The sequence below is a fragment of the Paramisgurnus dabryanus genome, chromosome 18 (genome assembly GCF_030506205.2).
Source record: "Paramisgurnus dabryanus chromosome 18, PD_genome_1.1, whole genome shotgun sequence".
NCBI lineage: Eukaryota > Metazoa > Chordata > Actinopteri > Cypriniformes > Cobitidae > Paramisgurnus > Paramisgurnus dabryanus.
The window spans coordinates 33,972,924-33,987,199 of record NC_133354.1 but is presented as its reverse complement, the minus strand read 5'-3'; the positions used below and the strand labels follow the sequence as shown (position 1 = coordinate 33,987,199).

The 14,276-nt window shown below is 39.1% G+C and overlaps 1 protein-coding gene and 1 long non-coding RNA gene across 9 annotated transcripts in view; both read right to left on the bottom strand.

The window, feature by feature from the left end:
• Window positions 1–14,276, bottom strand: part of camk2a (calcium/calmodulin-dependent protein kinase II alpha) — a 901,358-nt gene that overhangs the window by 214,247 nt on the left and 672,835 nt on the right. The window lies entirely within an intron of this gene.
• Window positions 912–6,077, bottom strand: LOC135776782 (uncharacterized). The gene is made up of 5 exons (XR_010544205.2): window positions 5,570–6,077; window positions 3,655–4,389; window positions 3,422–3,577; window positions 3,100–3,178; window positions 912–1,818 (listed from the first exon to the last, which is right to left on the bottom strand). It is a non-coding gene; the product is annotated as an uncharacterized lncRNA (long non-coding RNA).

The following is a 14,276-nucleotide window of genomic DNA, read 5'->3' as shown; positions in this document are numbered from 1 at the left end:
TGACCCAGAACAAAGACGGGATGTTGAGGAGGAATATTAAAAAAATAATAATAATTTTACAGTTGTCCTGTGTAGCACATGAATGAATAAAAATGTGCTAATGAATACATTGATTGTGTCTTTTTTGGTCATGTGAAAAGGTTTTTGAGGGAGAGAACGACAAAGAACTTACCAGTTGTGGATATATTGGATATACATTTGGATATATTTGGATATACAGTAGCATACCCTTACGAAAAAGAAATTTATTCAAGTGTGCTATAAGTATACTTCTTTTAAACTTAAAATAAGAAAGTATACTTTCAGTTTACTTTTTATGTACTACTCTAAAATGTACTTTAGGTACTTCTCAGAAATATACTTAAAGCAACACTATGTAGTTTTTTTACCTTTAAATAATGTCTCTAAAATTATTTCAGTGATAGAACAACTTTTAACTGGACAGATTGTACTGTTGCTGCAACCTGAGCAGCCTCCTACACTCAAAAAAATGATACTTTAAACGAACACAATTTTATTGTGGACAGTGGTTCCACACAACCCAGTTAGTTTTTATTAACATTTAAGGGTTGTTTTCAGTCAATGCCAAATTCTTTTGTTGCAGCAACACAATTGAATAATAAATAACTAATGTGAAGTGGTAATGTTTAACAAAATTATCTTAGTTACTTATCCATAACTTAAGATTGTTACGTTTTCTGAACATGTGTTTAACTTGTACAAACTAATCAAATATTTTTTGCTTGTCCAAATCAAGAGTAGTTTATTCATACAACTCATTTACATTGTGGACAGTGGTTCCATCCAATTACTTTTATTTACTTTAACACAACAATTTCTATTTCAAGTTAAATCACACACAAAAATATAATTTTTGTAATAAACTCTATATAACATTCATTTTATTCATAAAAGATTCTCAGACACCAGTTCTTCAAGCCATGTTTATTGCACTTAAACTACAGATACCGTAAAGGATATACCGACAAATGAGATGCACTCATCAACTTGAAAAACTTGCAAAGTTTTTCAAGGACTTTGGATATTACAATGTAACCTTATAACATTACAATTTTTTACACTTACTGACAAATGAAATGCACGAAGCACCATTCAGGCAGTTTTTTCAAGCCCCCGGATACGTATAATTAAACAACATTATTACACAACTGTAATGCTAACTGACAAAATAGGTTGCTCTCCATTCAGAGAGCTGGCACATGCGACTTCCAAAGATTTTTCAACAACTTTGGTATAATTTTAAGTTAAATGGTACTGTAAAAACATTATAAACGTTAACATTCCATGACAAATTAGATGCAGGACCATTTACGTACAGCCAAAGCTTTAAACAACTCTACATTAATCTAATTAAATAGAAACACACTGCAAAACTATCAAAATAAATTGACGACACTGCTTACTTCCTGAATGTTATTGTACTGCCATTTCAAAAACATGGCATTTACATATGAAATATTAAAACATTCCTTTCTCAAAACATCTGCAAAAGGCTTGGTCTTCAGCGTCTGAACTTTATGAGATAGTTACTTCCCATCTAGCTCCAGAAACAACAACTGCAATACTTCAAAAGTGTACCTGAATTTGGGAAAGTAGCTCAAGTTCAGTTCATATTTCAGTCCCATCAGCATGGTTGTTGCATACACAATGTTGTTGAGGTCCGAGAACTCTTAATCCCTTTAATAACACTCCAACATCTGCTGGGCTGTCTTCGATGTCTGAACCATACATTTTTACAACAAGCACTCCCATTACCATCTTCTGGATCGCCTCCTGGGTACTGGGTGCATCTGTTTCCTGCAGGTGAGAATGACAATGATAAAATTATTTTATGTTTATTAATAAGTTCTGAAAAATCTCATTTACCATTTAATGTTATTCAAAACCAACACATCACTTGATTCTGTAAAACTGAAGTATTTTAAGAACGGTCTCATATTCCATAATGTACAACAGCCAAAAAGTAAAATAGGGCAAGTATTGTTTGCTTACCAACATTATTTAAAATATCTTGTTTTCTGCATTAGAAAGAAACTACTAGGTTTGAAATACCATGAGTGGAGATGAGATAAAATAAAAAGTTATCCCAGGTGAAAAAGTACACGTCCATAATGTACTTAAAGTGCTCTATTTTCATGCACTAATTCTGTACGTAGTATACTAAAAATTCTTCTTTTGTACTACTTAAGATAATCTTAAACATCTTGTACATTGTTCACAATGTCAGTCTAAATCAGATTTTAGGGCATATCCGATTTGACAAACTCATTGTCCATATTGTGGATCACAACTGTTCGTCCTGTAGCGTTCTGCCGTTTTCTGGATTATCTGCAATGTTTCTATGGCAATGACGTTGCGTTGGCACGACAATCTGCCTCAACATCTGACGTGTTTACGTTTTATGTGACGCAACAGCATGACATAACTGAAAAGCTACACAAATGCGATCAGAGCGGTCAGACTGACTTGGATTTCCAGAAATGCGATTTGAAAAGGATTTTAAACCACCCATGGATGTAGCCCGAAAAAGATTTGAAAAAACACTGATTTCATGTGGTTTTTGGCCGTTCACACGTTCTAAATGTGATTGAATTGGAATTGATGGATTCGAATATGCACCAAAATCATATTAAGACTGACAGTGTGAACAAGGTATAATTGTACTTCCCTGTTCTATTATTGAGACACCATGAATATGAACTAAAATGTTCTAAAAATCTATTTTAAAAATGTATTTAAGTACCACTCGTAGTAAACTTGAACCCATCTTTGTATGAAAGTTGGGTTCAAGTTTACAAGTTTTAACTAAATACATTTTTAATACAGAGATAGTATATTCAAAGCACATTTAAGTTCATAATCATGTTGTCTCAAAACAGCACAAATAAGTACACTTAGATAATCTTAAGAACATCTTAAAAAGTACTAAAGAATAAATTTTAGTATACCAAGTATAAATTAGTTTAAAATAGAGCACTGTAAGTACAATATGGAAGTGTACTACTTTTTCACCTGGGATACCACAACATTTCAATTCCTTGATAATACAGCAAAGTATATATATGCACATATACTTACCAAATACTCTTTAATTAGACTGGTCGGGTCTTCATTCAGGTAGACAAAGAAAGATCCGAGTCTGATCAATGTTGTCAGTCTAAATATGTAAATATCAAAATTTTATTAATTGTAGCATTCACAATATCAGGTAAACATTTACCTTTATTTTTAGATTATTATGCAAAATACAGCATGCAAGTGGAAAACAACAACAAAAAGGGACACTTTAAACTGTACCTATGTTTCTTTTTTTACAAGTTCCAGAAACTTTCTAATTCCAATTTCACCAGTGCAAAAATAAGTTTTATTATAAGGTTTTAATAAGTGCAGTTCATCATACCCGTGTTGTGGAGACCAGCAGGTTTTTAATTCTCTGTCCATTGACGACTCCTCGTTTTGCATAGATCCTTATAAGCTTTGCAGAATATGGATTCATCTTCGCCAAGTATGTAGACACCAATGTGGCTGTTGTGATTCTTTTAAACTGTGCACAAATCTACAAAATAAAATAAATTATTGTTACCACAAAACCAATAAAGTTAAACATAAATGACTCAAAAACTTTTCACTCACCTCTTCCCTTCTGAAAAGAGCAGGCCATCTAGTTTTGAAATCTGCTATTGAAGGCGATTCCTTGACAACCTCATGTCTCCTGATAGAAAAGGTCTTGTCCATCAGCATTCATAATGTTTTCTTATTGTTCTTTTTAATTTCAGACAGAAGTATTAAACTGACTACTTCCAGTGTTTTGAATGTCTCCGTTTGTGGATGGTGAGGGCAGTAGTTCACCTCAGCATTGCATGTTTTTTTTATATATATATGGTAAACAGCACTGGAAATTCCAGCTGGTTTGGGCTTGAGTAAATTTAATTTCACTTCATTACAGCCAATTTTTCTCAGTTTGGTTATATATTTGGCAAGACACACTTTTGCAACACAGTCAGAGCTTAATGATGTAGATTGGGTTGACAAAATGACTGTGTCACAGGATGAAAATGAAAGAGCTGGTGATGAGCAGGTACTCCTTTTGAGAACTGTTCAGTTGTGGTGGGGGCAAGTTGTCACAATCACTTGGTGTTGTCAGGAATACCACCTTTAGTGTACTTTTGTCTTGAATTTCAGATGTGTACATGAGATTTAAAAACTAATTGCCCAAGTCAGAATCCATGAACTGCAGCCTTAAATGTCCTTGTAGATTACATTGTTTTTCTATTTCCTTTGACAGGTCACTCACTGAAGTAGGAATGGCATACTGAAGGATCACCTTTTGTAACTTTTAGCCAGACTGGAGAAGTCATTGTGGTATGACTGTGGAAACAAGTAAAATTTAGTTAATTATTTTTTTTAAATCAATTGTAAGTATGGTTTAAAAAAACATTAACTTATGAATTGTCCATTTAACAAAATAAAAGCATATTTTACAATACAGTATGCGTGGACTTGTCTTTTCAAAGTCACCAAACAAAGCACCAACCATATAACTCAAGCAATGGATAATCAATCATCAGCTAGCTAACTAAAATAGGCACTGACAGACTTTAACATACAATGCAGTTTACCTAAAAAAATGTGTGATATGCTCTAGTTTAATAATCTGTTTTAATAAAACACATCTGGCTTCAGTCATGAACAAAAGCATCACTTGCCTCATCACCATAAAAACGTTTGACCTCCTGTAATACTTCAGCAATGGAAACTACACCAGGCTTAAAATCACTCACTGGTTGTGTTTTCTGTTTTTGTGTGATATAGAAGTCCCATTGACATTTGATTGGAAAACACAACCTGATAACATGCAAAATACCGTTTTACTCTTCTTTAAGTGACTGTTTATGTCAGCAAAGTATTCTTTTTCTGATGACAGTGCACTGCATGCCATGCACACAAATTACAAGTGAAAGTGGGCCTTTGTCGTCATGCAATATTACATCTGTAGCATAATTCCTACTTAAATGAACAAGTAGAGCATATCATGTCTTGAATATATCAATTAGAATATGTACTATGATATCTATGATAACCACCACAACGCACGTGCAGCAGTCTTTCATGTTTTAGTACTTTAGATCACATATTTTACATTTCAACATAACTTACTTTAAGTATTCATTCAGAGTAACAAATAAAAATAAACTTTAAGAACCCCTTGAGAAAATGCTCTGACTAAACACAGGAAAATACGTTTCAAAAGCACTATTATCACCAGTAAAACAAGTTCAATGGCTAACGTTACCACCGGAACACGACGGAAAATCGAAGTTCAACTCACCACGAACACGTGAAGCAATCCGTTCATTTTGAAACGCACGAATCACGCAGTTTACAACACTGCTGCTATCATAAAACACTAATAATGGCCGAAATTGAACAACACGTTTAATACTGTTTAAACACGAGTACATCACGTTTAATACGGTTTAAACACGTCACACAACAGATCGCGTGAAGCACTCCATTACATTTGAAACGCACAAATCACACACTTTACCTCACTGCTGCACAAATGACGTGAAATCATCACCATCAAAAACAAACACCATCGCCTTAAACATAAAATAAAGTTGCCTCAACAATGTTTTAAGATGGATTGAAGAATAAACGTATTTAGTTTACTTACCACACCGTCACCTGCGCGCCGTCTTCGTGGAAGTCGTTAAAATGACGTCACATCCTTTAGTTTGAAAAAAATTCTTCTTCTTCTTCTTCTTTCTTTTTTACCGGCGGTTGGTAACCAGCTTAATGGAGCATTACCGCCCCCTCTGTTCCGGAATATGAACCTGATAATAGGTCTACTCTCTATCGCAAAGTAAACCAATTACTTTAGTTTAAAGATAGGTATTTAGGTAAACCAGAGTGAATAACAAATTGATTTAGCATAACACATTACACTTGTATTTTGTCTTAAAAATAAATGTGTATGTGTTAATGTAACTAAATATATTTGTGTATAATGAACAGTGCTACAAAACCCATTTTTTGAGTGTAGCTGCTACAAGCACACTCTGAAAGTGGCGGTGGAGGGTAGAGCACACAGCCCCGCCCCTCCCCCTGCCTGCAGAAGAGGGTCTGATACCAGGCACTGTTGCGCTTTTCAACCACATGGGGGAGCTGTAAGTCATTCTTACATTGAAACTACATAGTGTTGCTTTAAATTGTACTAAAGTATACTTGACCTATACTGACCGAAATGTCTAAGTTTATTTGGCCTATACTTGTTTACTGACATATAGTTAAAAGTATAAAGTAAAAATGCAACAACGAAAGCTACATCAAGAAAGCTGCAAAAAGCCATATGAATAGCCCTGGTGAAAAATAAATATACTTTATTGTATTTCAAGTATATTTAACTTTGCAATAGTACATTACAAATATACTTAGAAAGAAATGTACCATCTTTAAATATATTGAAAGTATGCTTACAACATATTTGCTTACAATTAAACTTTTAACATATTTCAAAATAATTATAATTTAGTATATTTTCTAAAAGTATACTTTAAAAAAATAAACTTGGAGTTAAAGTTCTGTGCACTTTTTAAAGTATACTAATTTGAACTTATTTTAAAGTTTATTTTAGGTATACTTTATCTGTTAAATTTATCATTATAATAATGCACTGACAGCGTATTTATAAAATACATTATTTAGCATTCTTTAGAAACAGTATATTTTAAGTAAATTTTGAAAGTATATGTAGTGTACAAATGTATATTATCTTTAAGGAGAATCTTTAGTGTTAGTAAACTAGTAGGTTATTAATTTTGTGCTGCAGGTATACTTGCAAGTATTCTTTTCCTATACTTTTAGTTAACTAGTGTACTCATACTAAAAGTGTACATGCAAATGTTCTGTTAGTGTTCTCTTAGTAAACTAGTAAGTTACTAATTGTGTGCTGCAGGTATACTTGGAAGTATTCGTTTACCATACTTTTAGTTAACTAGTAGTTTACTACTCAACTTTACTTTAAGTGAACTTAACATCATACTATATATATATATATATATGTATATATATATATATATATATATATATATATATATATATATATATAAGTAGTATATAACGGACCGGTATATGTCAAAATTTTATTGATTTATTACCCTCTTTGACAAGGGGCGGGACTATCAATCAAACGGTGTACATGCTGTCTAGTTTTGAGAATCGTATCTTATGTCGTTTAGACCAGAGGTCCCCAACCACCGGGTCGCGCGTGGACAAGTTGCCACCGGGTCGCAAGAACGTCCCGAAAAAATGTGTATAATAGCCACGTAATAGCTTAATCGGGTATTTTGTACTGTAAGAGCCGACTTCAAATAACATCAATCATTTCCACTTTTAAACAGAGCCGCGCTCTCTCTCTTTTCTCCGCCTCTCTCTCTCTCTACCAGCGCATCAGCGATCACATTGCTGTCATTAGAGTTTGAGCATACAGTACTTCTAAAACACAATCGATCAAAGAATTGCGGAGGTATGACTTTATGAATCATTTGCAAATGTACGTCGCAATGTGTACATATGCGGAGACGTTCAAATGTGTGACACCGCAAATGACTGAAAAGTAATTATTTTATTCTTCTTTAAAACAACTTCAGAATTATCCATTGATCGTAGCACCATGATCAAAATAAACTATTAGGCTAATAATATTTTAACGGCTACACTTTTAACGTAGGTTTGAAAGGAACCTATAAACTTGTCAATCATCATTAATCATGGTAAACGTGAGTCTCCGTGCCTCTGCGCCCAGCTGCAAGTCTTCTGGCATCTCTCCTCCTTCATTGCTTTTTGCTTCTCTTCTGTTACTTGGAATTGGGTCTCGAGCCCGACCAAGATTCGAGCTGCCTTCGAGAACAGCAAGCCAAGTTCGTTTAGGTTCCATTAATTATTAAGACTAAATGGGCAGGCAAACTAGTAAAAACAATGAAAGTAAAAAACAATCCGCCAAAATATGGTTTTACACGTCTATAGAAAATATACTATAGCCGAAATAAAGCAATTATTTATTTTCCTAATGCATGGTTGTTATCTTTACTTCCGTTTAAAACGTAAATTTCGAAAAGGAGGATTTTCAGCATGTTTGAACAGCAACTCAGAACCAGAGGCCTTGCATTCATAATTGCTGCCACCTCTGCCATTAGAGTGCACAAGACTTCATGAGTTAGGCGGGTGCCATGTTCAAGAAGCATTGACTCCAGGATTCTTCGAGCCACTCCAATGAGACGTTCCCATGAACCGCCCATGTGCGAAGCATGAGGTGGGTTAAACACCCAGGAGCATCCTTGTTGGTGTAGGTACCTCTGCACAGTGGTGTCTGGTTGTTCTGCGCTCATCCCGAGTTCTCTGCAGGCCCCAATGAAATTCGTGCCACAATCTGACCTCAGTTGTTTGGCTGGTCCTCTTATGGCAAAGAAACGCCTCAAGACATTGACACAGCTTGAAGAGTCCATTGAGGCAATCACCTCAATGTGAACTGCCCTAGAGCTCATACAACAGAATAATATGGCCCACCGTTTGCTCTCAGGCTGAACTCCTCTTGTACGTCTGGTAGTGATGTGCCATGGTCCGAAGACATCTAGCCCTACATACGTGAAGGGAGGGCAGGCCTTGAGACGCTCAGGTGGCAAATCTGCCATTAGTTGCTCCTGCATCCGACCTCTGAGTCTACGACAGGTCACGCATTTGTGAAGAGTTGAGTTAATGAGCCTTTTACCTCCCAAGATCCAGAGTCCTGCAGCTCTCACAGCACCTTCTGTTAAATGGCGGCCCTGGTGTTTTACTTGGGTATGATGGTGTCTGATGAACAGTAAGGAAACTTTGTTGTCTTTTGGGAGAATTACAGGGTACTTTTGCTCAATCTCTACATCTGCGTTTTTCAGACGGCCACCAATGCAGATTAGGTCATTCTGCAAGATAGGATTGAGACGACGTAGGCAGCTGTTTAGAGGAATTGGCTTGTCTCTTTCTAAAACTTCAAATTCCTTTCCAAATGCTTTCCTCTGAACGGCTCTAATGATGACTTCTCTGGCTTGGGAAAGCTCATCCGGAGTGCGAGGCAGCTCACATGTATGCCATCCCCTACACTTGTCCATGATGTTAGGGGACTTGAAAGATCTTGCAATGTGAATTAGGAGTGCCACAGCTCGCTGGAGTGTGTCAAAGGTGGAGAACCTCTCAAAACGCTCTATGCTGAAACCTTTCCCGTGTAGCTGGGTGGCATAACTCTTCACATCTGGACGAATCTCTGCATCCAATTCTGGTGAGACTAAGCTGAATGACTGAATAGGCTCTGGTTGAATGGAAAGCTTACGCAAAAAGGTAGGTCCGCTGAACCACATTGTTTGTGTGAGAAGTGATGCTGGAACAGACCTTGATGCAATATCAGCCGGATTGTCCTCTGTGCGTACGTAATGCCACTGTTCAGGATTTGTGGTCTGGCGAATACGTTGGACTCGATTATGGACATATACGTAAAACCGTCTGGATTGGTTATGAATGTATCCAAGGACCACTCTGCTATCAGTGTAGAATTTAATGGAATCCAAGTTCAAGTCCAGTTCTTCCTGAATAAGTTCGGCCATTTCCACAGCCAAAACCGCAGCACACAGCTCAAGTCTCGGTATGGTTGGCTCTGATTGAGGAGCAAGTTTAGACTTCCCCATGACAAATCCAATGTCAACAATGCCTTCTTGAATGGTCTTCAAATAGGCTACAGCCCCAATGGCCATTGTAGAAGCATCACAGAACACACAGAGTTCCATCCGTTCTGCCTTGGTTAGAGAGATGCCTGTGAACATCCTTGATATATGGAAGTGTTTCAACTCTTGAAGTGAGTTTCGCCAAGCCTTCCACTTGCTTAGTTTATCTGCAGGTAATGGAGTGTCCCACTCTGAAGCCTCAGAATTCAGCTCTCTGAGAAAGGCTCTTCCTTGGATCACGACCGGAGCCAAAAAACCCAAGAGATCAAAAACACTGTTCACCATGGAGAGAACTCCTCGACGGGTAAACGGTTTTACTTCAGTTGACACAGAGAAGGTGAATGTGTCCCTAGCTACCTCCCACAGGAGGCCTAAGCTGCGTTGGATGGGCGACTCCTTCCCATAGAGGTCTACCTCTTTTTCAGCTGCCACACAGTCCTCACTTGGAAAGGCTGCCAAGACAGCCGGACTATTCGATGCAAACTTGTGGAGCCTAAGGTTGGACTCAGCCAATGAAGCCTGAGTCCTACGCAGCAAGTCAATGGCTTCAGCATCAGTAGGGACAGAACAAAGACCATCATCGACTTAAAAGTGGCGCTCGACGAAGTTGACGGTGTCTTGTCCATATCTTTGGGCACCCTTTCTGACAGCTCTTCTAAGCCCATAAATTGCCACTGCTGGAGATGGGCTGTTCCCAAACACATGGACCTTCATTCTGTAATCTATGACTTCACTTGCCACATCATTGTTCTTGAACCATAAGAATCTCAAATAGTTCCTATGTTTTTCTTCCACGAGGAAGCAGTAAAACATCTGCTGTATGTCTGCCATAACAGCCACCTTTTCCTTTCGGAACCGCATGAGTACTCCCAGAAGGGAGTTGTTAAGATCAGGGCCAGTCAATAGCACATTATTCAAGGAGATTCCAGAGTGTTGAGCACTAGAATCAAACACCACCCTGATTTGACCTGGTTTTTGTGGGTGAAACACTGCAAAGCTTGGTAAGTACCAACACTCTTCATCTTCCCTTAGTTCTGGTGCTACCTCAGCCTGATCATTTTCCAACAGCTTGCCCATGAATGCCACATATTGCTGTTCCATCTCTGGCTTTCTCTTCAAGTTGCGTCGAAGTGATTCAAAACGTTTGAGTGCTTGGCTGCGGTGGTTAGGCAAATGTTCTCTAGGCTGTCTGAACGGTAGTGGAGCAACCCAACTGTGTGAATCATTTCTGTAGACTTCTTTGTCCATTATGTTCAAGAAAGTCTCATCCTCAATTGATGGGGCCAGCTTGTTGTCCCGTTCGGTGTGATCGAATACATTTTTACCCAACCTGTCTTTTTTAGCCCTGCTGGGCCCTAAGACACTCTTCCTGGGCTCTTTGCCATGAAGCTTATCCCTGACATGCATAACACTTGTGCACGGTTGAAGGAGCGAGGGCCGTTGACAATCAAGCACTGTTGTCCTGTAAATGCTGACATTTGGCTTGTGTGCATTCCCTAGGCAGATCTCTCCAACCACCACCCAACCTAGGTCAAGACATTGAGCAAAAGGGGCGTTGGGGGGGCCATTTACTTGTTCCCTTACCTTGTGCACTCTAATTATATCTCTACCAAGCAGCAGGAGGATTTCCGCCGTAGGGTCCAACTCGGGAATGTGTTTTGCTACTCTGACGAGGTGAGGTTGATGAAGAGCGGCGTTTGGCGTGGGAATTTCAGCCCGGTTGTCAGGTAAGTCGTTACATTCAATAAGCGAGGGAAGAGGGATTGTCACTTTCCCATCAAGTGCTTTGACCATAAAACCTTCAGTCCTTCTACCAAATGTTTCCTCTTTGCCGGAGCACGTTCTCAGTAAGTAAGGATATGGCTTGCTCTGAATGTTGAAAAGGTCAAAGAAACTGGACCTCCCCAATGACCGGTTGCTTTGGTCATTTAAAACGATATATGTCTTGATGACTTTATCTGGACAGTCCTTGTGATACACCTTTGCTAGGCATATCTTGGAACATGACCTTCCAACTTGTCCTGCATCACATACATCAGTGCAGCTTGAGCTGACGACTTCCCTACCGTCGTTACCCTCTTCTCCCTCCCCGCCATTCTGTGGCGAGGTAACAGGGGCAGTGATCTTTGGTGGAGGGCCCGGATGCATAGCTGAGACATGCTTGTTGCTATCACACTCAGAACATTTCACTACTGCAGTGCAGTCCTTTGCCACATGATTATTTGAGCCACAGCATTTAAAGCAGAATCCTCTCTCCTTCAGAAAGGCTTTCCTGTTTTGAAGATCTTTGGCTCTAAAGGCTTTGCACTTCTTTAGTGGATGTGGCTTTGCATGTATTGGGCAGCTCTTATTTGGATCACTGGAAGTGCTCGACTCTGCTGGGGAGACATTGGTCTTATGAACTGCAATTGGGTTCTTGGTGCTTTTAAATAGGGGACTTTCAGCCTTTACAGCAGATCCGCTAGCAGTTAAAAGGGCAAAACTGGGATCATTCCTTTTCTTTGCTTTATTGCACATGAATCTGGTAAAGAATTCAAATGGTGGAAACTGTCCTCCATTTTCTTCTTTATACTTTGAACCCGCAGAAATCCATTTTTCCTGAAGTCCATAAGGCAGCTTGGCTACTATAGGTTTAATGCCTCGTGCAGTATCCAGGTAGGACAAACCCAGAAGGTAGCTGTCTTCCTTAGCACATTGCACTTCCATCAGCAGATCTGCTAACCCCCTTAGCTTCAGATTTTCTTTTGCCAAAACCTTGGGAAACTTGTCAAGTCGAGTGAAGAGGGCCTTCTCAACTACCTCTGGCGCTGCGTAACATTCTTGAAGACGTTCCCAAGCTTTTCTGAGTGCCATCTCTGGACTTGCTACGTGCACTGAACGCAGGCGTTTTACTTGGTTGCTGGATTCTTTGCCAAGCCATCGAGTCATTAAGTCTAGCTCCTCAGTAACAGTGAGACCCAGCCCTTGTGTAGCATTTTTATATGAAGACTGCCAGGCACGATAATTTTCTGGTTTATCATCAAACTCATACAAGCTTGCACTCACCAAGTCACGTTGCGCTAAATATTGCGCAAGATGTTCAGTAGCAGACACGCTCTGATCAGTTTTTAGCTGAGGGTAATAGCACGAAGCAGAAATATTTAAGTCAGTATGAAACTTCTTTGAATCGACCCGAGCATCCTCTCTTTCATATAAAATCTGACCATATGGTAGTTTGGCTGATGGTGGAACATAAGCATTGTCTAAACCATCCTCTGATAATTTCCCATTTTCTTGGTTTTTTGCCTGTCGTGGCTCATATGAAGAAACAGGAACCTGCTGATATGAAGAGAAGGGATTGTTCGGACTGAAAATGAGAGTGCCATCTGTAACAGGCTGAAAAGTCTGAAAGCAAGCGTTCGTAGCTTCTCGCTTTGGGGAGCTAGTTGGGCCAAAATGAGTTTGGACGTATTCGCTCGTTCGCTCCATTTTATTTTCTCCTGACGAACCTGTTTCATCCAACAGAATACACTTCGGAATTGAGTCAGCCGATTCCCAAACGGCTGCTTCAGCTTCAGCAGCCGCTGCTTCACGACACATGGCGAGTGTTTAAAGCTCAGTCTCTCTTTTTACCTTCTCCAACTGTGATTCAGCTTCTTTAGCTGCCTTTTCTCAACATGATCTCACAAAGTTCCGTGGGATAGTCACGGAATTTTTTGCTCATTTTTCCGTGGCATTCTCACGGATCTCTGCATATTTCCGTGGCCCTGCCACTGACTTTCTTTTCCGTGGCATTCTCACGGATTGGTTACTCAACTGCTTTTTCCTATTTTCAAACCATTGTCGCTTCGGTTTAGGGTTAGATTTGGTGTTTGCATTAGTTTGTCACTTTAAGTATTGGTTTATACTAGGGATGCACCGAATCCAGATTTTTTAGGTTCGGCCGAATCCCGAATCCACCGTTTAAGATTCGGCCGAATCCGAAACCGAATACCGAATCCTACTCGCATCCTTATTCCATTAACACAGTAAAACACATTAATGAATTATACAACGTCCACAGCATGTATTTTTTATTGTATTTAATTTTAACTGTACATTATGCCAGGATGACAAGTTGGAAAACTATTTTGACAATTACCATAAGCCTATGCATAATGAAAGCGATGCGTTGCGACAGGCTCGTTTTTCCAATAAGCAAGCAGCTCCGCGCTGAAAACAATATTTAACTTTGAGTGAGAAGCTCCGCTCGTCAATGTCAGTTTTCACACGGCCGTCCAATTACAATGGAGGAGGGGCGGGACATTACCACAGCAACCAACCGGCTCACAGCTGAAGCATCACAGCTACCAAGCGCTTGGCTGAAAAACAGCTGGCATTTGGTGTCCTCAAGGCGTTTTCAGCCGTGTTTAAAAGTTTTGGTGTGTCCAGCCCCTAAAGCTCACCGAAAGAAAAAGCTCATCTCCACGTCAGCACCCGATGTGTGTAATCAACGGCCCGCGTGACGTCGAGCAGCGTAGC